We start from the raw sequence: 26,890 nt of genomic DNA, 5'->3' as shown, positions 1-26,890 counted from the left end.
GACCTGCACTTTTACTTCATCTTTAGACCGATTAAAACACATTCCGAAGAATTAACAAAAATATGCTCTGTTACTTTACATGCCAGAGTCTTCCAATTTTTTACACGTAAAGTGTTCCCTAACCTTAAAAAGCATACAATTTATATGAGAGTAGTTCACCATTTATCATTATCATTTCTTGCCTCTTTTTACTATTTTTAAAGGTAATGGAACAGACGGAAATTATAAGAATTTGAATACTGCCGATTTTTGTCGTTAACTCAAAAAATTATTTACAGATGTAAATGCGCTACAATAAGTTTTTCACTCCTTAAACTTCGATTTTTAGACTTTTCGAAATAAAAAAGTCGACTAATCAAAAGTCGACTTACCTATCCCTAGTACAATTTCTCGCGTATCTATGACACCCTGCAGACAGTGCCGGTTTCACAGTCTGGCATTAGTCTATCTTTGGATGTTGTGATTGTGTTTCGGTTAGTGAAAAACAACAAAATGAATGATTTACAATAAAAACAATAAACTGTTATTAAGAGACTGGTAAGTAAAATTAATATTTATGTTTCTTTTATTGTTATGGTGCTTATTTTGTAGTCACACACGTATGTCTACCTCCCTCTGCAAATATTTGTTTTGATAAATTTTGCTGATTGGGAGTGAGGGTTACTAGAGTTGCCAACTTTTATCAAAGGTTTGTTTACTTTTTTTGTGTTGTGCCGGCATGTGTTGCCATACTTAAGATGAGATTGATTTTATCGTTACCGGCGCTGTAAGTTTAAATAATTTTTAAATATTTAAACTTAAATATTTAAACTTACAAAATGAATAAAATTTTCAGTTTTTGTTGAAAATTCTTCGTGAAAATTAAATTAATTTGTATATGGAGGAGAATTTTTATTAATTAATTAGAAATCGACATTGAGAAACAAGGGAAAATATATGAGAACAATAGAAAAGTTTGTTTTGTCCAAAATGTATTGAAACCCAAACAAAATGAAGAAACGCGCGGGGGCTCATTTACTAAAAAGGCGTCACATTTCAAAAAATCAAGTTTCGATATAAAACGCAAAAACATTGTTTTTGTTATTTCGGACCTAAAGGCCAAACTAAGGCAACAAAGATAGACATTTTTTCGTGCAAAAACTTGCAGGTTATCAGTTAAGAACTGTTAAAAGCCCTTGTAGACAACATTTTGTAGAAATTGTTACAAATTTCAGTTTAACCACACAAACATTATGCCAGCAACTAATTGCCTCATTGCTACACTTGCAAAAATAAATTCCTTTAAATCATCGCGGATCAGATCGGAGAAAACTTCCAAATTGCCAGGAAGAATAGATAGAATGGTTCCACTGCTTACGAGGTTATCCTTCGCTTGGGTGTGTCCGGACTGGTAGTCGAAAATGGGGAAATATCCCTGTAGAGTGATGAAAGGGAATTTAATTTAATTTACGGTAAAAAAAGTTGTGAACGAAGATGGTAAAGTAATGGTATGGGACTTTTTACAATGTTTTATTTAACTTACTTTGGTCCGTTTAGTTCATATCTGGTAACTCATTTTTAACACAGTTGCAGTTACAAATCGAACTGAAACTTGCACACTTTTCAGATTGAGATGACAATACACGAATATGGAATTAACACCAATATTGGTCCATTTTTACAGTGTTTTTACGGTGTTTTACTTAAATTGCATTTCAAATCTTGCATTTCAATTTGGATTTGTGTGAACGGATAGAGCTGGAATCCTGAAATTTGAAATTAGGGTCAATTGTGGCGAGTAACAAAAAAAGGTTTTTGGAAATTCGAACCACAAGTGCACGAAAAGTACTAAATTTAGTACAATATGGATTTGGGTGAACGGATAGGGCTGGAATCCTGAAATGTGGAATTAAGATCACTGATGGAGAGTAAAAATAAGGTTTTTGGAAATTCGAATTAAAAGTATAGGAAAATTACTAAATGGTACTAAATATAGTACAATTTGGATTTGGGTGAACGGATAGAGCTGGAATACAAACATTTGGAATGAGGGTCACTGATGAAAAGTAAAAATGCAAGGTTTTTGGAATTCGAACTATAAGTGTACGAAAAGTAATAAATGGTACTAAATTTAGTACAATTTGGGTTTGGGTGAATGGATTGAGCTGGAATACAGACATTTAGAATGAGGGTCACTGATGAAGAGTAACAATAAAGGATTTTGTAAATTCGAACTATAAGGGTACGAAAAGTACTAAATGGTACTAAATTAAGTACAATTTGGATTTGGGTGAACGGATTGAGCATGAATCCTGAAAGTTGTAATGAGGGTCACTGATGGAGAATAACAAAGAAAGGTTTTTAGAAATTCGAACTATAAGTGCACGAAAAGTACTAAATGGTACTAAATTTAGTACAATTTGGATACGGGTTAACGAATAGGGCCGGAATTCTGAAATTTGGAATGGGGGTCACTGATGAAGAGTACGAAAGATGTACCAAAGGTCGCAAAGTCCTTAATGGTAGTGAGTTTAGTATGATTTGGATTTAGATTTGAAGAGCTGGAATCCTGAAATTTGGAATTAAGATTGTACGGAATTCGCTACAATTTGTATTTGCGTGGACAGATTACTGTTGGAGTGTAGGATTGAGGTAGTTATAGAAATTTGTACTTATGGAAAAGTGCTAAATGGAACTACATTGGCTATAAATTGGGTTTAGGTGAACGGATAGAGCTGAGATGTGAAAGTACATTTTTGAAAATCGTGTACGAAAAGTGCTAAATGGTACAAAATTTGGTACCTTTTGGTATTTGGTATGTGGTATAGAATTTTGTACAATTTTCGATTTTGTAAAGGGTAGAACTGGAGTTTTGAAATTCGGTATTAGATTAGCAATTGGTGTTTAGAGTGGATGTAGGGAGGAGGTTTTGAAAAGTCGTACTTATTTATACAAATAGTACTAAATAGTTCTATAATGGGTTTCAGGGGAACAGATAAAGTTGGAATATAAGGAAGCAATTTTTGAAACGTTTACCTATGTGTACGAAAAGTTTGGTAACATGTTGGTACCAAAACCATTTTGGTATTGTGTAAACTGTTAAGGTACTAAATTTGGTGTTGGGTGTAGGAACAAAGCTGGGATTATATAATTTGGAAATACGCAATTTGTACAAAAAATACGAAATGGAAAAATATTTGTTGTGAAGATCACTCTAAATATTGAGACAAAGTTCTGAGTTTGAAAAATTGTACTGTATATTGTTCCATTGATTTGATGTTAACGCCAAGGCGTTTCTAAATAATGTACTGAAATAAAGTAGTCAAACGTGAAGTATCTTTTCAAAAATGTTTTTTGTTCTTACCGCTTTGGTATGTTAATTTGAAAACGTGGTCCAATGCGACAATTTTGTTAACTAGAAGTTATTTATTTTATTGAAATGCCTCCAAAAAATTTTTGGTTATATACGGTTGAAATACCCGTGCACATTAAGTACAATTTTTTGTAAAAAAGTTTTGGACAAATTCTGAATTTCGGTTGGAAAATGAGCAGAAGATCTTCAAAGTACTCTAAATCTTCAAAATATCTCTTCTAATAAACGTAGATTGAAGTGGACATTTTTTAAATTAAACTTTTATATCCTCTGAGTATTCAAGATCCAAATTTAAAGAAAATTGGACAATATAGATTAGTTCTTCTTTTAAAATACACTAAGTCGAGAGGTACGTTATATGGGGATATATGAAAACGTGGATTTTTATGGCCATTTTGAATGCCGAAAATTTAACGGACCTATTCGGGTTCTGGGCGAAACCGCTAAAGCTAGAATCTAGCATTGTAAATGTGCGTGATTGTTGTTGTGAAGGGATGAGATAAAGTTTAGTGTTTGGAAATTCGTACTGGAAGGGAATGCTGTGTTAGTGAAGGGTTAAAACCAGGAGTCAAATCTGAAATTTGCAATATGATACGTAGTTTTGGAAATTTGGAATAAAAAATATGGTAGTTGTGTAGGGATGCGATACGGCAGATGTTTTTTTTTTTTGTAAATTCTGACTACAATCGAAAAATATTGGTAATAAAAATAGGTCTTAGTACAACAGAGTCTCCAGTATTCACCATTCCCGTATTAAATATTGTTTATATATATTTCGTTTCCTTTCCGCATACGAAGTAGCGGGCATTTGCTAGTACATGAATATGGGCCCAATTTTTCCTACAGCCCCCATATAGCGGTACCACCCGATTTCAGGTATTTTGAGGATTTTATTTTCATGTTTGCCCGAATTAGCTGTCATTTGGCATTTCCAATGATACAGACATTTCGCCACCAAAAATTGTGAACATATTTCCAGGTTCTGGTATAGCCCCCTTATAGCGGTACCACCCGATTTCAAATATTATGAGAATTTTATCTACACGATTTCTGGCATTTTAAAGTTTTTATCTAAATTTTCGGCCTAAATTGACTATAATTTTGTTCTCAGTGGTCAGAAAAATGTATTTACTAAAAAGTTAATAGTAAAATATAATTTAAAAAAAATAAGTTTCAGTGTTTTATTTAGAAATGCACTTAAAACTATGAAATAATTTGTCGCTTAGCCTCAATAAATATATTCTTTCTCATGATGGAATCTCTCAAATAAAACGCTTGCATTTAAATGGTGGCAAAATTAAACGCAAGCGTTTTATTTGAGAGATTCCATCATGAGAAAGAATATATTTATTGAGGCTAAGCGACAAATTATTTCCTAGTTTTAAGTGCATTTCTAAATAAAACACGGAAATTTAATTTTTTTTAAATTATATTTTATTTTTAACTTTTTAGTAAATACATTTTTCTGACCACTGAGAACAAAATTATAGTCATCATAAGAAAGAATATATTTATTGAGACTAAGCGACAAATTATTACCTAGTTTTAAGTGCATTTCTAAACTTTGCACATCGTATTATTCCTTCCAGATATAAATCGGGTCTGAATATGGGCTATATTGGCCCACGCCTTCGGGTACCACACAAAATTCGAAAGAAAGGGGTTTACTGATAGGTCCAAACTCTGCTCATCCTATTAATTTTTCCAGTCATGTATCATGTTGGAATTTGGGGTATATTGGCCCCGTCCTTCGGGTACCTTCCATACAAAATTTGGGGACTCTTCTCGAATCTATTTGAAATGTTTTTCCAAACTTAGTTTAACGTATATATGTCGGTATATGTCAATGATGTGGTAGACCCCCGGCCCGTATTACGGTACCTACAGATTCTACGCATTTAAAAAAGGCGTGATACAAAATCAATATATCTTATATTCTTGCTTCTTCTTTGGTCAGAGGCTGAGGGTATATCTCCGTCAGCACATGTGACTGATACTTTCTTAATCGTTTACAACCGTTTTTATCTTCACGCAGATTTTCTCTCTGCGATGCTGGTTGACTACGTTGTTAATTTTGTCCGACACAATTAGTCCGGTCAAAATAGACATGCGTATAAGGGGAAATAGCAAAAATTCCCACAAAGGTTAATTTTGGTGGATAGCTAGGGTTAGCCATTTGAAGCAACGCCCTAAAAATCCCCATCGATCCCATGTGTGCAAAACAAGTTATTCGGGGTCAAAGGTCATTTTTGGAGGCATTATTCAGTTTTTTTAATTTTTCTCAAAAACGGTAATACTTAGCAAAAGCCCGCTAAAGTAAAAGTTGTAGATTCAATAATTGTCTACAAGATTGCTCCTTATGATTCTTAAAAAAGACTTACCATTTTCGAGATACCTCGATCTAAAGGTCAAATAAAAAATTAGCCGCGTAAGTACATTATGAGGCGAATCGGATAAAGTATCGACACTATGTGTTAGATACTTCCGTAAGCTTTCAAACGATATCCACTTTGCAGTAATCGGTTCAGTAGAACCGGGTCTAACTCGGCTTTTAAATTTGGCCTTTCGGGTCGAATAACCGGCGAACCGGATCCGCAACCGTTGAAAATTATGCATTTCCGTAATCAGCGCAACAAACCCTACCTTCGGACAAAACTTGAAAAAAATCGGAGAGTTTTCGTTGGGGTCGTTCCCGTTGGGCTTTCGATTATTCATGTGGGTTAAATGGGCTATTTTTGCATAAAATGACTCGCGCATTGAATAACTCTACTAAACACCCTCTGATTTTGTGGGAATTTTTTAGAAGATAGCTATAATTTCGCTCTTCAAGAAAATATATATTTTTTTGAGGGACAGACCCGATTACTTCGCTTATTTTAGCCGGTTTGTCTGAATATGTGCATATTTCCCTTATAAGTGCATAAAAATCATGTGTTTTTTAGAACAGCTATGTCTCAAGAATGGTTCCTTCTAGGAACAAAATTATAGAGGTCAAACTTGTAAATAATTATTCTGTCTACAATATTTACTTTAGTCACTTTTTGATTAGATCAACCGTTATCAAAAAACAAACCCGAAAACCTAAAAACCCTTAAAATTTGACCTTTGACCCCAAATATTTTTTTGCACACATGGGATCGATGGGGACTTTTAGGACGTTGCCTCTAATGGCAAACTCTAGCTCTCCACCAAAATTCAGCTCTGTGGGAATTTTTGCTATTTCAATGTCTATTTTGACCGGACTAAATAGGGATTTTCGAATCATTTGTAGAAGACTGGCGCATCTCGTCTCGTTGTTCTGCAAATCGCGCAGCAGTCGATGTTGGCTCGATTTGTTTCCGAGGAAAGATCTATCTTCGTAGGAACGGGTTTTTTGGTGGACAGTGATTATTGGACCTGTCTGTGCAACAATTAGGTCCATTGTTTTTGATACCTGTTTCTCAAAAAATGTTGAAGTTCTTATAGTACGTTTATATATAACCGGAGTTAACAAATCCACTGGGTTTCAAATGTCAATTCCTTTGCGTATAAGCCAAATAAATCCTCATTAACCCTGCAAAAGGCTATAATATAAATATGGCCTTAGTCATATTCACAACCTGCAGAATGATAAATGTACAGGTTCATTAAGGAAACTGTATGTTCTCATTTGGATACAATTTTCAATAAAATCGTCCAAACATCGGTAGTTTCTGAAGTTCTCAAACTTGCAAAGGTCCGACACAAAAACCTTGTTCCCAAATAGTTACAACCTCGGCAAATAAGCAGCATGTCATTCTTGCTTAAGTCATGTCAAGAAGTCCATCGTATGAATGTGACTCCACCCAATATGTATTTAATCCTTTAATTTCATATTACAAATTCCTTTAAGTTTTACCTTGGCACATTTCTATGAATGTCATTTCGTATAACAGGTGTTATTTGTCCCATAATAAAAAACACAATCTTTAAATTGCAATTTTGTTTGCTTTCATTATTTTTTTTTTCGTCTACAAGAATCAACAAGAATCCAAAGAAAACATCACCAGTAGCAGCAACATTCATTTTACAGAGATTTTTCAGCAGGCACTTCAGCACGTGACCGAGTGCAACAATCCACAGGCTAAAGAAAATCGACAGCCAACATACACAGAGAATCACACGCATGTCCTTACATGCAAATGCAAGAAGACAAGGAAAAAACTAAAAATCTTAAACAAGACAACAAGAAACGTTCTTAAAAATGTTGTGTTTTTCACATGCTTGGACAGAACTTAACTTTTATCGGCAGAAACGCGACAAATAGAAGATGTCTTCTAGCCATCATTCACACACACAAACACACGTACACCCACCAAAACATCCATTCATCTAACAATCCATCCATCCAGCAACACCATACGATTGAAGACATACTTCACACGACATGCTCGACTTGATGTTGTTCATAACAACCCAGTAGCTACCAGCTGACAACTTAACTTGTAACAAAGCTTTTTTTATTTTTATTGCTGTTGTTGTTCTTCTTGTCCTTCAATGCCACTGCATTGCAGAGGACACACCACCATAACAATGGTTCGATTGTGTTACGCATAACTTCAACAGAGTTTATATGGAATTGCTTCATCAAACAAAGAAATCCGTAGGCCAGTTTGTTGTTGGTTGTCCCCTTATAAACCATGTCTGAATAGTGAAAGTGAGACAAGCTCGAATGTTGTTGTGTGAATGAATGAAGTTGTGTCGAACTTGTTGAGTGGGGTTGTTGAGTGAGGTTGTATTGGTTGGAGGAGACAGTCAAACATAGTAGATAATAAAGGTTGAAGGTTTGATATCATAAATTAAGCTACATTAGTAGGCACTTTTTTTTTTAAAAAAATTCCAGTTTATTGTCATTCTTGGGTCCACCAACAAAATCTTTAAAAAATAAACGTTAAATTCCACCTTCATTGTCCCAAACTTTTTAAAAAACCTATGTAAAAATTCCATATTTGTTGTCCTTCTTGGATTCCCCCAAAAAATCTTTAAAAAATGCCACATTTCTTGTTCTTCTTTGGTTCACCTAAAAATCTGAAAAAAACACCATTATTTGCAGGTCCACCAAAAAATCTTTAAAAAAATTACGATTATTGTCCTTCTGTCCTTTAAAAAATCCACGCTTAGTGTACTTCTTGGCTGCAGCCCAAAATCTTTAAAAAATCCACGCTTAGTGTACTTCTTGGCTGCAGCACAAAATCTTTAAAAAATCCACGCTTAGTGTACTTCTTGGCTGCAGCACAAAATCTTTAAAAAATCCACGCTTAATGTCATTCATGGTTGTAGCTAAAAATCTTTACAAAATCCACGCTCAGTGTACTTCTTGGGTGCAACTAAAAATCTTTAAAAAATCCATGCTTGGTATACTTCTTGGCTGCAGTTAAAAATCTTTAAAAAATCCACGCTTGGTATACTTCTTGGCTGCAGCTAAAAATCTTTAAAAAATCCACGCTTGGTATACTTCTTGGCTGCAGCTAAAAATCTGTACAAAATCCACGCTTGGTGTACTTCTTGGCTGCAGCAAAAACTTTTTAAAAAATCCACGCTTAGTGTACTTCTTGGCTGCAGCAAAAACTTTTTAAAAAATCCACGCTTAGTGTAGTTCTTGGCTGCAGCAAAAACTTTTTAAAAAATCCACGCTTAGTGTAGTTCTTGGCTGCAGCAAAAAATCTTTAAAAAATCCACGCTTAGTGTAGTTCTTGGCTGCAGCAAAAACTTTTTAAAAAATCCACGCTTAGTGTAGTTCTTGGCTGCAGCAAAAACTTTTTAAAAAATCCACGCTTAGTGTAGTTCTTGGCTGCAGCAAAAACTTTTTAAAAAATCCACGCTTAGTGTAGTTCTTGGCTGCAGCAAAAAAATCTTTAAAAGATCCACGCTTTGTGTACTTCTTGGCTGCAGCAAAAAATCTTTAAAAAATCCACGCTTAGTGTACTTCTTGGCTGCAGCAAAAAATCTTTAAAAAATCCACGCTTAGTGTACTTCTTGGCTGTAGCAAAAAATCTTTAAAAATCCACGCTAAGTGTACTTCTTGGCTGTAGCAAAAAATCTTTAAAAAATCCACGCTTAGTGTACTTCTTGGCTGTAGCAAAAAATCTTTAAAAAATCCACGCTTAGTGTACTTCTTGGCTGTAGCAAAAAATCTTTAAAAAATCCACGCTTAGTGTACTTCTTGGCTGGAGCTAAAAAACTTTAAAAAATCCACGCTTTGTGTACTTCTTGGCTGCAGCTAAAAAACTTTAAAAAATCCACGCTTAGTGTACTTCTTGGCTGGAGCTAAAAAACTTTAAAAAATCCACGCTTTGTGTACTTCTTGGCTGCAGCTAAAAAACTTTAAAAAATCCACGCTTAGTGTACTTCTTGGCTGCAGCTAAAAATCTTTAAAAAATCCACGCTTAGTGTACTTCTTGGCTGCAGCTAAAAATCTTTAAAAAAATCCAAGCTTAGTGTACTTCTTGGCTGCAGCAAAAAATCTTTAAAAAATCCACGCTTAGTGTACTTCTTGGCTGCAGCAAAAAATCTTTAAAAATCCACGCTTAGTGTACTTCTTGGCTGCAGCAAAAATCTTTAAAAAATCCACGCTTAGTGTACTTCTTGGCTGCAGCAAAAAAACTTTAAAAAATCCACGCTTAGTGTACATCTTGGCTGCAGCTAAAAATCTTTAAAAAATCCACGCTTAGTTTACTTCTTGGCTGCAGCAAAAAATCTTTAAAAAATCCACGCTTAGTGTACATCTTGGCTGCAGCTAAAAATCTTTAAAAATCCACGCTTAGTGTCCTTCTTGGTTACAGCTAAAAATCTTTAAAAAATCAACGTTTATTTTCCTTCTTGGGTCTACCTCAAAATCTTAAAAAACACGTTTATTGTCCTTTTTAGGTCCACAAAAAAATCTTTGAAAAATCCTCGTTTATTTTACTTATTAGGTCCACCATAAAATCTTTAAAAATATCCACGTTTATTGTCCTTTTTGGGTGCACCTAAAAATTCTTAAAAATTCGACATTTGTTGTCCTTCTTGGGTCCACCTAAAAATATTAAGAGTTCCACATTTGTAATCCTTTTTTGGTTCAGCTAAAAATCCTTAAAAAGTCCACATTTTTGTCCTACTGGAGTCCACCAAAAATCTCCCTTATGTTGCCCACTGTTTCCTTCAACCCGTGTAACATGTTTTAGTTGTATGGCCAACATCCTTGACACGGAGTTGTTGCCTGCAAACCGCCCCCTCCCTCACCTGACATAACAAACATCAACAAACGATGGAACATCATTCTGGTCAGAACGCCTCACATTTCAGTTCAGTTGTTAGTTATTTTCTGTCCGTGGAAGCTGTGAGTGTCGTGGTACGTGTCGTATCTTTCGCTGCTCCTCATTGTGCGCTCGGTTAACAAATCCAAAATAAAAAATAAGCTGTTGTACAATGAATGGAGTACAAGAATAATATTTTGTGATTTAATTTTGTTGTTGAAAAAAAGGATGCAGGATTTGTTTAGTTATCCTCAGTAGCGACGGCGGGAAATAAAGCTACTACTTCCGAGTTGCAAATTGACAAGAGTTGAAGGTCTGCTGTCGAAAGAAGAAGAAGACCAAATGTAAGTTTGTGAATTCATGTGTGTATGTGTCCGTCTCTGTTTACTACGTCTACGTCCTCAGCATTAAGTGTGTGTTAAAATGCGTTTGGTTCCCGGGCGTTTCTGGGCACTGGGACAACTATAAATACTTTGTGCATGTGTGTACAACAACAACCACTCAATGGCCAAGTTAAGATCTGTTCTTTCGTTTGTAACCCCATGTTAGTGGAATAAATAATTACTTATTGTTGTTGTTGGTGGTTTCCTTGTTGCCTTGTGAATAATTAAAAAAATTGCGCGCAATTTCTTTTGTGAATTTGTCGGTGGTTCGTTAATAACCCAAATACAACGCTATCAGCATCCGAAACTAAGGTGTTAATCAGCATCAGGTTTTCATCTTTGTCGTCGTCAGAAACTTAAGAATCCAAGTAGCTGTTTTAGTGAAATTACCACATTCATCATCATCACCCTCACCATCACTTGCCGTCGTTTTTTCGTCTGGTGCTGCTGCTGCTGTTAAGTCGTGGGAAACAAACATTTAATGGTAATTAAGAACCTCTCTTTGTCAACAAAAAACCAGAGAACGGCATTTTGGCCACCACAGCCATAGCTAAAGAACAATAAAAAGATTTTCCTTTTTTTGCCTGCTTCTCTTTATGTTTTGTTGCTGCTGCTGTTGTTGATTATAATTTTTCTTCTAGGGGAAAAATAAAAAATACAACTTTGCTAAACTGCCTAGAATTGTTTTTAAATGCTTTTCACAACAAAACGGAGTGGAAAAAGAACAAAGGAAAAGGAACTCAACACTAAAACGGTTTTTTGTTTTGGCCAAAATAAAGGTCATATTGAGGCATTGTTTTCATTGTTTTCGGTAGATTGGGTGGAATAATAATAAAATATGGGCTTGACATATGTGGGAGGATTTTTTATTTGTAAAACAAAATTGTTGGTCTGTTGAAGATTCATTGATATTTCAACCTTGGAAATTGGTAATTGGCCATTAGGAGTTAGAACTACTTGGTATAGATGATCCTGAATTCTAAAAAGCGGTACATACTTGTATTAAATATCAACTATCATTGTCCTTCTTGGTTGCAGCAAACATTTAAAAAAAAATCCACTTTAAAAAATCCTTCTTGGTTGCAGCTAAAAATCAAAAAATCCACGTTTATTGTATTTCCAGGTTGCAGCAAAAATTGTTAAAAAATCTACATTTATTGTTCTTCTTTGTGGCCCTTTTTTGTTGCAGCTAAAAATCTTTTAAAAAAATCTACATTTATTTTCCGCTTTATGCTCAGATAAAAATCTTAAAAAAAAACATTTATTGTCCTCTTTAGGTCCAGCTACATTTTTTTTAAATAAACGTTAACTGTTCTTTACGGTTGCGCCTAAAAATCCACGTTTATTGTCCTTCTTAAATTGCAGCTAAGAAGCTCTAAAAAATCCACGTTTATTGTCCTCCTTGGTTGCAGTTATAAATCTTTAAAAATCGAAATTTATTGTCCTCTAAATGCTCAGTTAAACATCTTGTTTTTTTCAAAATATTCTGGCCTGATCCCATTGTTGTTGTTTTATTATTTTAAAACAACTATTTTATTAGTGGAAAAAGTCAAACATCTTTAAAAAATCCACATTTATTGTCCTCTCCAGCTAAAAATCTTTAAAACATTCCCGTTTATTGTCCTTCTTGGTTGCAGTTAAATATCTTTAAAAAATCCACGTTTATTAATTCTCTTTTGAGTTGAGCTGCTATGACCTAAGAGGTACATTGAAAAATTAGGAATCCACCGAAGTCCCACATTTTCCACCATTTTGCTACGTTTCACGGTTGGGTAAGTCGGATCATCAGGCATATTAGAATGCTACTTTAGTGGGTGGACGAAGGCTAAGCTTGGAAACTAGCATTTAAACCACAAATCATTTGAAAAGTGTATATTCGAATTATTTATTTTAATGTTAGTTATTTAATTCCAAACCTTTTCTATAGTCCGATTTGACTGGTAACCCTATTTTTCAATGCTTTATTACAAATACTATGACAGCTTTTTTCCACCTTTATTTGTATTTGTCCTCCTGTATCAGAAGATTTTATCATCAATATTTTTCATCGGAAGCTTTGACAAGTTGATGGTGGTTCAGAATGCTAAGACGCCGGCAACCGTGTCACTTGGTTGTCGGAGACCCAGGTTCAAACCCCAGCCTGGCTCATGCTGAAATCATTTTTTGTTTTGCCTTATTAAGGCGAATGTCATTTTATGGTGATATCCACGTTTATTATTCTTCTTACTTGAAGCTGAAAATCATTAAAACATAAACGTTAACTGTTCTTACTGGTTGCATCTAAAAATCTTTTAAAAATCAACGTTTATTGTCCTCCTTGCCGCTAAAAGTCTTTAAAAAAATCAACATTTTGTGGCCTTCTTGGTTGCAGCTAAAAATCTTTAAAAAAATCCACATTTTGTGGCCTTCTTGATTGCAGCTAAAAATCTTCAAAAAATCCTCGTTTTTTGGCCTTCTTGGTTGTAGCTTAAAATCTTTAAAAATCCACGTTTATTGTCCTCCTTGGTTGCAGTTAAAAGTCTTTAAAAATTCACGTTTTGTGGCCTTCTTGGTTGCAGCTAAAAATCTTCAAAAAACCTACATTCGTTGTTCTCTTTAAGTCCAGCTAAAAATCTTTAATAAATTCGTGTTTCGTAGCCTCTTTAGGTCCAGCTAAAAAACTTAAAAAAATAATTTTTCGTAGCCTCTTTAGGTCCGCATAAAAACCTTTAAAAATCCTTCTTTGGTACAGCTAAAATCTGTTAAAAAACCACGCTTAGTGTTATTCTTTGGTTCAGCTAAAAATGTTTAAAAAATCGGCCAAGCCAAAAATCTTTAAAAAATTCATGTTTCGTAGCCTCTTTAGGTCCAGCAAAAAATCTTTAAAAAATTCTTGTTTCGTAGCCACATTAGGCCCAGCTATAAACTTTAAAAAAAATAATTTTTCGTAGCCTCTTTAGGTCCAGCTAAAAATCTTTAAAAAATTCATGTTTCGTAGCCTCTTTATTTCTAGCTAAAAATCATTAAAAAAATAATTTTTTAAACATGTATTTTTTTGTTTGGCTTTAGGTCAGAATAATTAAAAAACAAAGGGTTTTGTTTTTTACATAATTTTTATTTTCCAATATTTCGACTTTCTTTGAAAGTCATCATCAGGGATTTTTCTTTTTTAAAGAAACAAATAACAAAGTTTTGATATAAAAATATAAACACAAAATATGAATGTTAAAAGATAATTACATTAATTTTATTCTGCTAAACAACTATCGGACACATCCTCTTTCTCACTCGAGTATTTTCCAACTAATCAATGCTTTTTATTGTATTTTTCTATAGTGTTTCGGTAGATTTGTGCACAGTGTTCTGTGTCCATCTTGTAGTTGATTCTTTTTTCTATTGGTATATTAATTATATGCAGCATTTCAAGCATGTATCTGCGTTTGTAGTTTGTTTCTTGGGTTAGAATTTCCACATCATTGAAATTCGGAGTGTGCCCAGTGGTTGCACAATGTGCTGCAAGAGCAGTTTTCTGCTCCAAAGGCTTGTTTCTGGCTCTTTGGTCAGACTTATGACCACTTATTCTAGTTTTCAACTTTGTCTTTGTTGTGCCCACGTATACCTTGGGGCATACGTTAGACGAGTCACCATTACATTTAATTTTGTATACTATATTAGATCTGTCTTCGATGGGAACTTTCGTTTTTGTGCGACTGAAGAAAATATTGTTCGTGTTACTGCTTTTTGTGGCCAATCGGTATTGGTTGTTATTATAGAGATTTGAACGAGAAAATCTTTCGGAGAATCCTGGGACATATGTAAACCGTTTATAGATCTTTTCAACTTTTTGGTCTGTGTTGTCAATTTGCGGGGTGGTTGCATGCTTAATCAATTCGTTGATGGTTCTTTTGGGAAAGTCATTCATTTTCAGTATTTCCCTTATTTTCTTTTTGTTTTTTGTGTGAAATTGCTTATCACTGATATTTAAAACTCTTTTAATAAAATTTGTTGCTGTGTTTATCTTGATATTTCGTGGATGCTTTGAATAATAATTCATTAATCTTCCCGACGCTGTTGGTTTCTGATACCAATCCAGTAAAAGCACGTTCCCTCGTCTATGTATCTTGGAGTCAAGATAAGGCAAACAGTTGTCAGTTTCACACTCCATAGTGAACTGTATTTGTTTATTAAATGCGTTCAAGGATTCTAGTGTTTTATCAACATGGTCTTGGTTTACTATACAGAATATGTCATCGACATATTTTGTTAAGATTCTTGGCTTTACTGACAGTTTTTTCAAGGTTTCATCCAAAAGTTTTTCCATAATGATGTCTGAAATTATGGGAGATATGGGTGAACCCATCGGCATTCCTTTCTGTTGTTCGAAAATCTTTCCCTCATAGAGGAAATACCGTGCATCCTTAATGCAGAGGGTCAGCAAGTCTATAAAAAGGTTTTGGGGTATCTTTGTGTGTTCTCTTAATATTTCCCATTTTTCTTTTATTGTATTCAGTGCCAGATTAACTGGAACACTGGGGAATAAGGACACCACATCAAAAGAAATTAATATTTCACAATTATCAATGTGTTGCCTATTTATTTTGCTTTTAAAGTCTACAGCATCCCTTATGTTATATTTCGAGTCCACTGTTAGGACCTTTAATATTGTTGCCAAATATTTTGATAATTCGTAAGTAGGGGAATTAACAAAGGAACAAATTGGGCGTAGAGGAATATCTTTTTTGTGGATCTTGGGGAGTCCATATATTTTTGGGGGAACAGATGTTCTATTAAGTAGTTTGTTTTTTTCTAGCTCAGTAATTACCCCTAAATCAAATAATTTTGTGATTGATGTATTGCATTTTTCTTGCAATCCTGACGTTGGATCCTTCCTTAACCTCCTATAGGTGCACATGTCACCGAGTATTTGTTGCATTTTCGATTCATAATCGGTTTTTAGCATGGCCACCGTCTTTCCTCCTTTATCAGCGTTGAGTATCAAAATGTGATTATTTTCTTTGATAAATTTGTTTGTTTGGCACACTGTATCTAAAATGAGACGATCTCTTTTATCTAATACGTTGTTTCTCATGTGGTCATTAATAAGAGCTATCAAATTTACTCTCGCATTCTCCTGTAGTTCTCTATTCCCTAAAGTCTGGATGCAGTCTTCTCCCTCTGCTATGACATTGAACAAGGGAAAAGTTGTCCTTGTTGTTGGTAAAGAGAACTTGGGGCCAAGAAAGGGAAAAGGGAAATACTGAAAATGAATGACTTTCCCAAAAGAACCATCAACGAATTGATTAAGCATGCAACCACCCCGCAAATTGACAACACAGACCAAAAAGTTGAAAAGATCTATAAACGGTTTACATATGTCCCAGGATTCTCCGAAAGATTTTCTCGTTCAAATCTCTATAATAACAACCAATACCGATTGGCCACAAAAAGCAGTAACACGAACAATATTTTCTTCAGTCGCACAAAAACGAAAGTTCCCATCGAAGACAGATCTAATATAGTATACAAAATTAAATGTAATGGTGACTCGTCTAACGTATGCCCCAAGGTATACGTGGGCACAACAAAGACAAAGTTGAAAACTAGAATAAGTGGTCATAAGTCTGACCAAAGAGCCAGAAACAAGCCTTTGGAGCAGAAAACTGCTCTTGCAGCACATTGTGCAACCACTGGGCACACTCCGAATTTCAATGATGTGGAAATTCTAACCCAAGAAACAAACTACAAACGCAGATACATGCTTGAAATGCTGCATATAATTAATATACCAATAGAAAAAAGAATCAACTACAAGATGGACACAGAACACTGTGCACAAATCTACCGAAACACTATAGAAAAATACAATAAAAAGCATTGATTAGTTGGAAAATACTCGAGTGAGAAAGAGGATGTGTCCGATAGTTGTTTAGCAGAATAAAATTAATGTAATTATCTTTTAACATTCATATTTTGTGTTTATATTTTTATATCAAAACTTTGTTATTTGTTTCTTTAAAAAAGAAAAATCCCTGATGATGACTTTCAAAGAAAGTCGAAATATTGGAAAATAAAAATTATGTAAAAAACAAAACCCTTTGTTTTTTAATTATTCTGACCTAAAGCCAAACAAAAAAATACATGTTTAAAACAGTCCAAAGGTCAACTATAAAAATAACAATAAATAATTTTTTCGTAGCCTTCTTGGCTGCTGCTAAAAGTCTCTAAGAAATCTACATTTTATGGCCTTATGGCTAAAAATCTTCAAAAAAATCAACATTCGTTGTTCTCTTTAGGTCCAGCTAAAATCTCTAAAAATCATTCTTTGGTACAGCTAAAATTTTTAAACAAATCCACGCTTAATGTTCTTCTTCGGTTCAGCTAAAAATCTTTAAAAAATCGTGCGTTTCGTGTCCTCCGTAGCCTCTATAGGTCCAGCCATCTTGGTTGCTGCTAAACATCTCTAAAAAATACACATTTTGTCTCCTCCTTGGTTGTAGCTAAAAATCTTTAAAAAATCCTCGTTTTGTGGTTCTTCTTGGGTCCACAAAAAATCTTAAAAGATTCACATTTATTATTCTCTTTAGGCCCTGCTAAAAATCTAAAAAAATCCACGTTTATTGTCCTTATTGGGTGGTCATAAAAATCTTTAAAAAATCCACGCTGATTGTCCTCTTTGGATGGTTCTAAAAATCTACGTCCATGTCCTCTTTGAATGGTCCTAAAATCTTCAAGAATACACTTTTATTGTCCTCTTTAGGTACAGCTAAAATCTTGAAGAAATCCACGTTTATTGTCCTCTTAGGAACAGCTAAAACTATTTAAAAATCCACATTTAATGTCCTCTTTAGGTACAGATAAAATCTTGAAGAAATCCACGTTTATTGTCCTCTTTAGATCCAGCTAAAAATTTTTAAAAAAATCCACATTTATTGTCCTCTTTAAACCCGGCTAAAAGCTATAAAAAATAGCCCCTTTGGGTCCAGCTAAAAATCTTAAAAAAAAAAAATTTTTTCGTAGCCTTCTTGGTTGCTGCTAAAAATCTCTAAAAAATCCACGTTTTGCGGTCTTCTTGGCTACAGCTAAAAATCTTTAAAAAAATCCACGTTTTGCGGCATTCTTGGTTGCAGCTAAAAATCTTAAAAAAAATCCACGTTTTGCGGCATTCTTGGTTGCAGCTAAAAATCTTTAAAAAAATCCACGTTTTGCGGCATTCTTGGTTGCAGCTAAAAATCTTTAAAAAATCCACGTTTTATGGCCTTCTTGGTTAAAGCTAAAACTATTTAAAAAATTTACCTTTTTGGACTTCTTGGTTGCAGCTAAAACTCTTTAAAAAATCCACGCTTATTGTCATCTTTGGATGGTCCTAAAAATCTTTAAAATCCACGTTCATTGTCCTCTTTCTATGATCCTACAAATCTTTAAAATTTTCACCTTCATTGTTCTCTTTGAATGGTCCTAAAATCTTAAAAAATACATTTTAGTGTACTCTTTAGGTCCAGCTAAAAATCTTTAAAAAATCCACTTTTATTGTCCTCTTTAGGTGCAGCTAAAATTACTTATAAAATCCACATTTATTGTCCTCTTTAGGTACAGCTAAATCTTGAAAAAGTCCACGTTTATTGTCCTCCTTAGGTGCAGCTAAAATTACTTATAAAATCCACATTTATTGTCCTCTTTAGGTACAGCTAAAATCTTTAAAAAGTCCATATTTATTGTCTTCTTTAAACCCGGCTAAAACCTATAAAAAATAGCCTCTTTGGGTCCAGCTAAAAATCTTAAAAAAAATAATTTTTCGTAGCCTTCTCGATTGCTGCTAAAAATCTCTAAAAATCCACGTTTTGCGGCCTTCTTGGCTGCAGCTAAAAATCTTTAAAAAAAATCCACGTTTTGGGGCATTCTTGGTTGCAGCTAAAAATCTTTAAAAAAATCCACGTTTTATGGTCTTCTTGGTTGCAGCTAAAAATCTTTAAAAAATCCACGTTTTATGGCCTTCTTGGTTGCATCTAAAAATCTTTAAAAAAATCCACGCTCATTGTCCTCTTTGGATGGTCCTAAAAATCTTTAAAAATTCACGTTCGTTTGTTGTAGCTAAAAATCTTTTTAGGTCCAATTAAAAATCTTTAAAAACTCGACTTTATTGTCCTTTTTAGGTCCAGCTAAAAATCTTTAAAAAATCCACTTTTATTGTCTTCTTTAAGTGCAGCAAAAACTGTTAAAGAAATCCACATTTATTGTCCTCTTTAGGTACAGCTAAAATCTTGAAGAAATCCACGTTTATTGTCCTCCTTAGGTCCAGCTAAAAATCCTTAAAAAATTCACATTTATTGTCATCTTTAGGTCCGGCTAAAATTGTTTAAGAATTCCACATTTTTTTCCTTTTTTGCTGCAGCAAAAAATCTTTAAAAAATCAACGTTTAATGCCAGTATTGGTTTGCAGCTGAAAGTCTTTAAAAAATTAACGTTTAGTGCCTTTTTTAGGTCCAGCTATAAATGTTTAAATACTCCACATTTATTGCATTCTTTAGGTCCAGATAAAAATCTTTAAACAATCCACATTTATTGGCCCCTTTAGGTTCAGCTACAAATCGTTAAAAAATCCCGTTTTTTTGTCCTTCTTTAAAAAATCCAAGTTTTGTGAACTTCTTGATAATGTGGCCTCAAATGGCCATAGTGATGTGCACATTATGCCAGTATTTATACGCACTATGACCCATAAACATTTTTTATATTAGAGAAACTTTGTTCTGTTTCAATTTTTGGCTATGCTGCTCATGTTTTTTTTCTACTATGCAGGTACATAGTTGCCCAATTCAAGCCCTGGAAGTTAATCACTTTTTCCACACTTTTGTATTATTTTCTTCATTTTACAGTTTGTTTTATTTATATTTGTAATTAAAAATTATATTCCGAAAAAATAACAAGCAAACGGAAATTAAAAATACAGAGACCTACAAACAGACAGGCAGACATACGCTACCAACCAGCCAGTCATACACAGAAAGTGACAGAACGAAACTAATTACAAACACAAACAGAAATTCATTTCCACATGAAGACCTACTAACTACTCAGATACGGAGGAAAAGATCTCGGGAAAAAACTGTAAAAGAGAAAAGAGGAGGGCTTAATTACAAACCAAAAAAGTTAATTAAAGTTATTTGGAAAAATTTGCAGAACATTTCCATGATTACTTTGCAAATATACTGAGAGACAAAAACCATAACAAAAAAAATTTAACTTAGAAGGAATATGAGGTAGAGCAATTAGCGTGGATTTTTAATGAATATTTTTTTCAACCATCATCACAGCAATAAGCGTGGATTTTTATGGAATATTTTTTCAGCCTCAAAACAATAGGCGTGGATTTTAAAAAATATTTTTTCAACCATCCTCAGAGCAATAAGCGTGGATTTAAATAAAAATATTTTTTCAACCATCCTCAGAGCAATAAGCGTGGATTTAAATAAAAATATTTTTTCAACCATCCTCAGAGCAATAAGCGTGGATTTAAATAAAAATATTTTTTCAACCATCCTCAGAGCAATAAGCGTGGATTTAAATAAAAATATTTTTTCGACCATCCTCAGAGCAATAAGCGTGGATTTAAATAAAAATATTTTTTCAACCATCCTCAGAGCAATAAGCGTGGATTTAAATAAAAATATTTTTTCGACCATCCTCAGAGCAATAAGCGTGGATTTAAATAAAAATATTTTTTCAACCATCCTCAGACCAATAAGCGTGGATTTAAATAAAAATATTTTTTCAACCATCCTCAGAGCAATAAGCGTGGATTTAAATAAAAATATTTTTTCAACCATCCTCAGAGCAATAAGCGTGGATTTAAATAAAAATATTTTTTCAACCATCCTCAGAGCAATAAGCGTGGATTTAAATAAAAATATTTTTTCAACCATCCTCAGAGCAATAAGCGTGGATTTAAATAAAAATATTTTTTCAACCATCCTCAGAGCAATAAGCGTGGATTTAAATAAAAATATTTTTTCAACCATCCTCAGAGCAATAAGCGTGGATTTAAATAAAAATATTTTTTCAACCATCCTCAGAGCAATAAGCGTGGATTTAAATAAAAATATTTTTTCAACCATCCTCAGAGCAATAAGCGTGGATTTAAATAAAAATATTTTTTCAACCATCCTCAGAGCAATAAGCGTGGATTTAAATAAAAATATTTTTTCAACCATCCTCAGAGCAATAAGCGTGGGTTTAAAAAAATATTTTTTCAACCATCGTCAGACTTTAAATAAAATATTTTTCAGCCATCCTCAGAGCAATAAGCGTGGATTTAAATAAAAATATTTTTTCAGCCATCCTCAGAGCAATAAGCGTGGATTTAAATAAAAATATTTTTTCAGCCATCGTCAGACTTTAAATAAAATATTTTTCAGCCATCCTCAGAGCAATAAGCGTGGATTTAAATAAAAATATTTTTTCAACCATCCTCAGAGCAATAAGCGTGGGTTTAAAAAAATATTTTTTCAACCATCCTCAGAGCAATTAGCGTGGGTTTAAAAAAATATTTTTTCAACCATCCTCAGAGCAATAAGCGTGGGTTTAAAAAAATATTTTTTCAACCATCCTCAGAGCAATAAGCGTGGGTTTAAAAAAATATTTTTTCAACCATCGTCAGACTTTAAATAAAATATTTTTCAGCCATCCTCAGAGCAATAAGCGTGGATTTAAAAAAAAATATTTTTTCAACCATCGTCAGACTTTAAATAAAATATTTTTCAGCCATCCTCAGAGCAATAAGCGTGGATTTTAAACGAATATTTTTTCAACCATCCTCAGAACAATAAGTGTGGATTTTTAACGAATATTTCTTCAACCGTCCTCAGAGCAATAAGCGTGGATTTAAATAAAAATATTTATTCAACCATACTCAGAGCAATAAACGTGGGTTTAAAAAATATATTTTTCAACCATCCTCAGAGCAGTAAGTTTGGATTTTAAAAAATATCTTCAGAGCAGTAAGTGTGGATTTTAAAAAATATCTTCAGAGCAATAAGCGTGGATTAAAACAATATTTTTAAACCATCCTCAGATCAATTAGCGTCTATTAAAAAAAATATTTTTCAACCATCCTTAGAACAATAAGGGTGGATTAAAAAATAAATATTTTTTCAACAATCCTCAAAGCAATAAGTGTGGATTTTAAAAATATATTTTTCCAACCACCTTCAGAACAATAAGCATGGATTAAAAAAAAAGTAGTTTTTCAACCATTGTAAGCTCTATAGATGAACCAATAGCTATAGAGCGTATAAGTGCTGTCGTTACTTATTCGCAACCTTATACAAGAGTCAGATATTAGAACGGATATTGTAAATAGATTCTTGACTTGTCTTCTTAACAGCAAAAGCCTTATAAGTTAACTTCTTTGAATACCTTGCTTTGTTCCTAGAAAACGTCTTTAAACTACAACAACTACAACTAACATTTACAAGGCACGCAATATAAACACCCAACAAATGTAAACAACAATAAGCTTAGAATAAAAAAGCGAATAAAAGAGGAAACAAACAAACGCGCCTACAATTTCAAGGTATTTCAAATGACCGTTGCTAATATTCTTCTGTTTACACCAAGCAGGTTGCTAGTCCGTCAGTCAGGCAAGCAGATAAACAGAGAGGCATCTGTTCAACAATGTTATCCTTCCCTTCATTGTGTCCTTTTTCGCTTCCATGCTCGTTGTTCGTTATTTTATTATTTCAATTTAATTATATTACTTTAAATATTTATCATACCTTTTTCTGATGTTGCTACTCTTGCTCCCGATGTTGTTGTTTGTATGTCTATCTTTCGGATGGTTGGAATACTGACTGCTGTTGCGCTTGATGTCTGCCAACTCCTGCCAGGACACATGTGTTCATTCTTGGGTACTTTGTTAGATGAGGATGCTATTTCTAAGAAGAAAATTAAACGTATTGAAATTGTACAATTAAAAACGAGATGAAGATATTAAGAAGGAGCGAGGATAAAAAAGAGGCATTTTTCAAGAGGACAAACTTAAGTTCGAAATGTTACACATGTTGGATGAAACAATTTTGTTTAAAAGATCACGCTTATTGGCCTGTTGTTGGATGAAAAAAGGTTGTTTAAAAGTCCACGCTTATTGGCCTGATGTTGGGTAAAAATATATTGTTTAAAGATCACGCTTATTGGCCTGTTGTTGGATGAAAAAAGGTTGTTTAAAAGTCCATGCTTACTGGCCTGATGTTGGGTAAAAATATATTGTTTAAAGATCACGCTTATTGGCCTGTTGTTGGATGAAAAAAGGTTGTTTAAAAGTCCACGCTTATTGGCCTGATGTTGGATAAAAAATATTGTTTAAAAGTCCACGCTTATTGGCCTGATGTTGTCTTAATGAAAAAATGCCCTGTTCGTGACCGATTAATAGCTCGAAGCGATAATCAAATTATTCATTTTGTTAACAAATGCATTTCTATGACGACCTCTTGTGGCGTATACGTTACGACAAAACTTATACGCTATGTGATGTTTCCTTTCAATTTCCTTCCGCCTCCCAGTAAACATGTCAAAGTAACTCAGTAATCTGAGACACATCACAATCGTTTTTTCCCTTAAACAATGGAGTACATGTGTATTTACGAGTATGGGATTGGGAAAACAGTTGTTGCCAAATCATAAATAGTTAAGTCTTTTATTTTCTCGCCCCGGAAAATGGGGTCAGCATGGAACAACTATGCAACAACCATGCAACAACTACAGAAGCTCTAGAAAGTTGAAAAACAATCTCGCTCTGTCAAACAAACTTCAAGTGCAAGTAGTTGTTTGAGTGCAGAAATGGTTTGTCCACAAGCGTAGCAATAAGCCCCGGGGAGGAGAAAGGAGAAAACTTTGAATGCATACCAAACAATTTTTATATCTTCTTTTTTCCATTAAGTTTTAGACATAATAATGTATTTTTTCTCTCCGTTTTTCCGATAAGTCAAACTCATAAAAAAACTCTCATGTCATCTTCTTGTGAGGGAGTGATGGTGGTGTTGTGCAGCCTGCCTATGACGAGTTTCATATACAGTTGTGCTACTTAGCTATTTACTGTGTGGAGGAATACTTGCAGCGGCATATGGTTGTTGTTAAACTTTAACCGGGTGGACGAAGGACGCATAAGTTGGGCGCCAACAATTGAAACCGGCAATAAGGTTCTTAAGAGCAACTTATAGCCACTGAACACCGCAACACATAAAACAAGGAAGAAACCAGAAAAAATGGCTAAAACGAACGAAATGAAACGAAACAAATCCTCAAGGGCTGCACACACACGCTTTAACGTCGTCATCATCGGCATCGTCACAACTGAAAGTAGCTAGAGGAAGAATACACTCATGGCAAACAAGAAGGATACGCATTCTTGTCTGCTAACACTCCCTCCCATCTTTCTCTCTCACATCCCCATATGTTTACTCCCTCTGTGTTTGTCACTTAGCATTAGGAGGCCAATATTTTGCAAACAAACCAAGCAGTCATTTCAAACAACTTGAAACACAAAAAGCAGAGCAGAGCTCAGTTGAAGGAAAATACTGCTACAAATGTTCAAATAAACCAAAGCAAGACAGCGCTCCTTAACCCATCTTTACATTCCTGTGTCAGAGTGTATCCACAAGGTTTTCATATAAACGTTCACATGTGTTACTAGCAATATGTGATGCGGGTTTCTAGTTTCGTTTTTGTTTTTCTTCTATTACACAGGACAATTCTATGACATCAACTTGATATCTTTTTAGTCCCTTTAGTGAATAATGTCAGAGTTGTAACCAGAAATCGATACAAAATTTACAAGCTGACAACAACGTTTAGGATCATTATGAAAGGCGTGAGACAACGCCGTAGGGCAAAAACGACGTTAAAGAACTAATCACAAGGAAGAAATAATATATATATATATATATATATATATATATATATATATATATTAGGGATATAACTTTTTGCACTTTTTTGCAAATATCAAAAATACCACCACATAGCCGTGTAGAGCATGAAAAACTATTATGAAAAAAGGTGTAATTTTTTCTCTATCGCGAAAAAAGTTTCCGCACCAAATGCATTGAAGTTCAGTAATGCATTTTTTTAATTTTAGCTGTTATGACAACATATTTGCTTTTAATTAAAATTTTTATTTTTTTGTAATCTAATTTAAAATCTTTATCAAAGCGTTCTGGACCATTTTTTTCTCAAATCGCGCCATTTCGGAGCATTTTATGAATTTTTGACACTATTGCAGTTTTTGCTTTTTCTTTATAAACTCGGGAATTTTATGTTTATATTTATTGTACCTATCGGACAAGAGAATATGGTGTCATTTGCAACAAATTCGCGAAAGTTACAGACAGTTTTTAATGACTTTGCCTGTGAGAATTGTATTTTTTCTATGAATATTTATTCAAACAAAGCAAATTTAAAATTATAAGTAGAAAAAATATCAAAATGGTTTCAGTAATTACAGTCGGCGCGGAAACTTTTTTTCACCGAATCGATCTTAGAAACGCGTTTTCATTATTAGGACAAAATTCCCCACGTTGTACTGGTGTTGTATTTTTGTAAAAAACATATACGATTCTCACAGGCAAAGTCAACAAAAACAGCCTGTAACTTTCGCGAATTCGTTGCAAATGACCCCATATTCTTTTGTCCGGTAGGTACAATAAATATAAACATAAAATTCACGAGTTTATAAAGAAAAAGCAAAAACTGCAATAGTGTCAAAAATTCATAAAATGCTCCGAAATGGCGCGATTTGAGAAAAAATTGGTCCAGAACGCATTGATAATGATTTTAAATTAGATTACAAAAAAATAAAAATTTTAATTAAAAGCAAATATGTTGTCATAACAGCTAAAATTAAAAAATGCATTACTGAACTTCAATGCATTTGGTGCGGAAACTTTTTTCGCGATAGAGAAAAATTGACGCCGTATTTCATAATAGTTTTCCATGCTCTACACGGCTATGTGGTGGTATTTTTTTGGTTATAGCCCTAATATATATATATATATATATATATTTCCAATAAACCGAAAACTTGGCCAACAGAATGTATGGGTTACTGGTTGTAAGATAGAAAAAAAACAAGGAATAACAAGACATTTTCTTTGCAGAAGTCATAAAATCCCTGGTATCTTCTCCTCAAGATGTATGGGTTACTTTTTGTATGAATATTTTAGGCGTGAATTTTTTTATGATTATTTTTAGGCGTGGATTTTTTAAGAATATTTTTTTATGCGTGGATTTTTTAAGAATATTTTTTTAGGCGTGGATTTTTTAAGAATATTTTTAAGGCGTGGATTTTTTAAGAATATTTTTTAGGCGTGGATTTTTTAAGAATATTTTTTAGGCGTGGATTTTTTAAGAATATTTTTTAGGCGTGGATTTTTTAAGAATATTTTTTAGGCGTGGATTTTTTAAGAATATTTTTTAAAACCTGAATTTTTTAAGAATATTTTTAATGGCCCCGATTTTTTAAAAATATTTTTTTTAAAAGTGGAGTTTTTAAGAATATTGTAAAGTGTAGACTTTTTAAGAATATTTTTAGCCTGAATTTTTCAAGCGCGAATGTTTTAAGGATATTTTTTAAGTGTGGAATTTTTAAGAATATCTTTAAACGTGAATTTGTTTAAGAATGATGTAAGTTTGGATTTTTAAGAAGAAGAATGTTTAGCCTGCACGGGGTATAATTATGATAAGTTGCGTATGAGAATTGGCATAACGTATTCGTCATAGGAGATAAACTATGGACAATGGTAATTGGACATACTGTCCCTTTTAAGATATTTTGGGATTCATTACTTTTGCTTTTAATTTTCACCCCTTTTTAAGACACCATTTCTAATTGATGTTCTACGGCTCACTAAATTTCACTAATCATGACTTTCGTCCCT

General features: G+C 33.6%; 1 pseudogene; it reads left to right on the top strand.

The window, feature by feature from the left end:
* The first annotated feature begins 11,343 nt into the window (after window positions 1-11,343).
* The window catches only part of LOC141395008 (hexosaminidase D-like), a 95,878-nt pseudogene continuing 80,331 nt past the window's right edge, over window positions 11,344-26,890 (top strand).

The sequence above is a fragment of the Musca autumnalis genome, unplaced genomic scaffold (genome assembly GCF_047663935.1).
Source record: "Musca autumnalis isolate F117 unplaced genomic scaffold, ASM4766393v1 scaffold_1, whole genome shotgun sequence".
NCBI lineage: Eukaryota > Metazoa > Arthropoda > Insecta > Diptera > Muscidae > Musca > Musca autumnalis.
Note: the sequence above shows the minus strand (reverse complement) of the source record. Positions and strands in the feature narration are given on the sequence as shown.